Source organism: Bidens hawaiensis, unplaced genomic scaffold (genome assembly GCF_021521415.1).
Source record: "Bidens hawaiensis isolate Kalapana, Puna unplaced genomic scaffold, B.hawaiensis_p1.1 tig00000820_1, whole genome shotgun sequence".
Classification (NCBI taxonomy): Eukaryota; Viridiplantae; Streptophyta; class Magnoliopsida; order Asterales; family Asteraceae; genus Bidens; species Bidens hawaiensis.
Genome location: NW_027491048.1, coordinates 1,519,304 through 1,523,448, shown reverse-complemented (window position 1 = coordinate 1,523,448; position 4,145 = coordinate 1,519,304). Strand labels below are relative to the sequence as shown.

Sequence of the window (4,145 nt, the reverse complement as noted above, 5' to 3'; positions counted from 1 at the left end):
TGGCATCACAAAAGTCCTCGTTTTTAACATAGTCAAATGTGATTATGTGAAAGGTGGTCATATAGCTATTTGTGTTGCACCTATTGTCCTATTCATAAAGTATATTAAGTTAGCTTTTGAAAATATACCACACAATGTGAAAGGTGGTTAAGTGATTCAATATTCATTTGAAATATATCCAAAAGATTTAGACCTTTTCTTGATGGGCCCATATCCCTCATAACCATTTATGAAGCTATGTTATTTAAATATAATCATAACTTTTACTCTTGTTAGACTATTTAGTCTAACATTCAACAACATAATTTTACATACCTTAATATAATTTAAATGAGACTTTCTGTTTCAATCTTTTTATTCACAAGAACACGAGAAATCAACAATGGCATAGAAGCAAAGGCATCCTCGCCAACAACGGGATGGAAAAGATCCAACTCCTCAAATTGTTTAAGAAGCCGTGTTCTACAATCTTGTGCAGCCATTACTCCGCTTGAGTATGCCCCGTGTACTGACCCTGGGTAGTCAACACTTGTTGTTTCTCCTGCAAAGAATAAGTTGTGTACATGCATCCTTAGTTTGTCAAATATATCATGGGGGTTGGCTACTTTAGCATAGCTATATGAACCCAGTGAATTCACATCACTACCCCAACGAGAAACTAGATACCGAATCTGCATATAGAAGAAACACCAAGTTAGAAAAACTTCAAATCATTTGGATGAGTGTTTTGGAAGTGATGTGATGTTGAATAATAACAAGTTTCAAAACAAAATCTATAAAAGTTGCTTTTGAAATATATTGGTTAGAAGCATGAGGAAATATCTTTTTAAGTTGTGTAAAAGCAAAACTAGCTATCGCCTTATCCGACATTTTCTCAATGTCCTTTGCTAGTTGTCCAGCAGGCATGTAAACAAGCACTGGATGACCTGTGGCCTTGTGAAGATTAAGAAAGTAACTACATTGATACGAGGTTTCCGCAACCACTCCTAAAAACTCGACATCTGGCCAAAAACACTCTCAAAATGCAAAACTATCTTGTTCTCTATTCCAATCCCAATGTTAGATATGGCTTCTTCCTTCCATTCGGGTAATCTTGGCTCAAAACTGATGGTCTTCGACTTCAAAACACCAACCGGGACAGCCATTATGGCTGCATCCGCAACAAATGTTTTACCATTTTCAACGGTTACCTTCACACGATCCATTCGCCTGTTTATCGTCTTCACCCTTTGACAATACCATACAAAATTATGTGTAAGATGATTGGCTATGGAACAATATATGGACATGGTTGGCTAAACATACCCTACCCTTAAATCTTAATCTTAATCCCATTGAAAATATCATATCAATATCTTCTTTTTTTTTCTTTTTCTTTTTTTGGCCATATAGTGTGAAAAGTGAGGGATGTTACTGATAATGGCTATTTGAACAAAGGGTGCAATAAGGAAAACGAGGGAGCAAGGTACGTTCAAGTATAAACTTTTAACACGACACATACGGTTATAGATAACGGCTTACCTATGATCTAAGCGGATATCGAGGCCTTTGGCAAGTGTGTTTATAACAGGTTCGTAACCCTGAACCATAAGTCCATGCCCACCAGGAAGCAATTCTTCCTGAACGTACATCAGATCGATTACACAAAATATCAAGATTAGTGGTAGAAAAATGGTCAAAACAATCGAACTGTTGATTGATTCGTATATATATGAGCATGTGTGTGTGTATATATTGAACTTTTTAATAATCGAAATAACCATTTGGCTAGTTTAGTAATTTCCCCTTTATTTTGTTAATTTCTTTAGATAAAACACTAAACTAAATCTATAAAGGAAAAGGGTTAGATGTTGGTGTTGTTAAAACCAGATCGGGTGTTCGCATGCTTCGGATCGCCCTCTAGTGAACCTGTTCTTTGTCTTTCAGGTTGAACTGGCCAACCACGTACCGAGTCGTTTGCAAGTTGGCTTAGGCCTATGCGTATCCTAGTTCAAGATATTTCATACCTCCTTAAATGCAACTTTTTACTATGATCAAATCATTTTATAAATGGAAAGTGGGATGGATTCGAGCAATGATGGATTGTTTAGTGTTAAAATTACACTTAAAGAGTCATAATTTATGAGTCCTAAGTTTTGAACTCTTAACTATAAACTAAAATTGCAAATACCAATTCATTTAATAATTTTTGTATGCAACAATATTTGTATTTAAGAAAACTCTTAGGGATTACTTGTTTTCACGAAAACATATAAATATTCATACTTTTAATTGTCTTTTTTCTATATGATTTATTAATTGTAGTATACGTTTTATATTTTCAACTTTTAAGCTATTTATTATGTCATATAGCTAGGGAAAATAAAATTAGAAAAACAAACTTTGTCCCAGCAATGAAGAGATATGGTATCTGCATCAGCAGCAAACCAGCTTTCCATATCACACAAGTACCACTGTAACACTTTATGAGGAAGCCCCTCTAACCTGTAAAAATGGAAACACCATGATCGTTATCTGGTTACGATTTACGAACATTGTCTAGAAAGATGATCGATCATGCATGGTTGCTTGAATATATACCTTAGGTTTGGGTTTCTTTCAAATACAATCGATATGGCATGCTGAATAGACATGTCTTCACTAAACTCCTCTCAGTTTATTTGTCTAAAACGGAGAAGTTATAAATAATAAAAACCCTGTAAATATCGTGTATTATTGATCATCTACAACGAGGAAAACAAATTAGTATACCTCTTGTAATATGCTCTCAAATGTTTCCTCGACCTATGAGACTAATTCTTGAGGAACTTGATTCCCATCCGTGTCATATAACACACAACTAAAGAAACACAATAAATTTGAAGACGTTAATCTTGAATTTAGAAGATAAAGATCAAACGGGTTATAGATAATTCTTGATGAATTATTTATTGAGTTTTTATATTTTAATTAGGAATAAGATTTTATTATATTTATATTTATTGATTTCCTAAATTGAGTATAATTTGGAGTCTTGATGAGTAAGTTAAAGTTTTAGTATAAATAGATGGTTAGTGGTATTGTAATTTGCGTGTTTGGTTTTATAATAGTAAAAAAGAGTCGAACAAGTTGTTCAATCTTGTATTTGCGTGTTGTATCAAGGGCCGGATTTCCAACAAAATTAACATTGTTTTTTTTAGAATTTAAATTTTTATTTAGAAATAAAGCTTATACAGCTTAGAAAATACCTCTCCAAATCATGGTCAAACAATAGTGAGTTGTCACCCGTACTAGTACGGTACAAAGGTAATCCAAGTCTTCCAATGAGTGAGGCCAATGGATTCTCCTTGCAAACTCCATGCAACCTACAACATAATTAACATTATATAAAATGGACATACAATAATCATAAAACTATTGACACATTCTCACCATGATGCTCCTAAATCTATAGGAAAACCAAATGAGTAATCTGTACAAACTCGACCGCCAATTCTTTCACGAGACTCGAGTAAAATAACCTGAAAGGAAGCATCATGGAGGGCACGAGCAGCGGCTAGGCCAGCAAAGCCACCACCAATTACGATAACTGAATGCATTGGTTTCATGTTTGAAGAGTGAGTGTTGTAGAATTCAATGTGCTTGGTTTTATAGACATGATGATCAATTACGTGGTTCCTTTGATGACCATATATTAATTCATCATGAAGTACTACACGTTTTCAAAAATAATTAGATTTTTTTGTTGATTTAGGTGGGTTGGAGAAAAAAAAATGTTTTTAGGTAGTGGATTAGAATTTAATTGCTTTTAGGTAATCCACCATCTGAGATGGCGGATTATATGTACACGCAAGCATTCTCTCCACGTGTGTCTCCAAGTCGGACGCCATGTCAACAGGTAATACACATGGAATCCTCTATCTGAGATAGAGGATTACATAAACTCATCTTACCAACATTTACCGTATGAAATCTCCTTTTTACCTCCTGGGCACATGTCACAACCCCTGAAATCCTCTATCTCAAATAGAGGATTGTCACACAAGGAATATATATGCTAATAACTCTCGTGAATGAATTGTATTTACATTAAATTGTTTTTAATATAATACATTACTATATCAATGCATTTACATTAAATTGTTTTTAATGTAAAGTATTATATT

At 34.0% G+C, this 4,145-nt stretch overlaps 1 pseudogene; it reads right to left on the bottom strand.

The window, feature by feature from the left end:
- Positions 1–280: 280 nt before the first annotated feature.
- LOC143541117 (polyamine oxidase 2-like) lies at positions 281–3,869 on the bottom strand (annotated as a pseudogene).
- Positions 3,870–4,145: the final 276 nt, after the last annotated feature.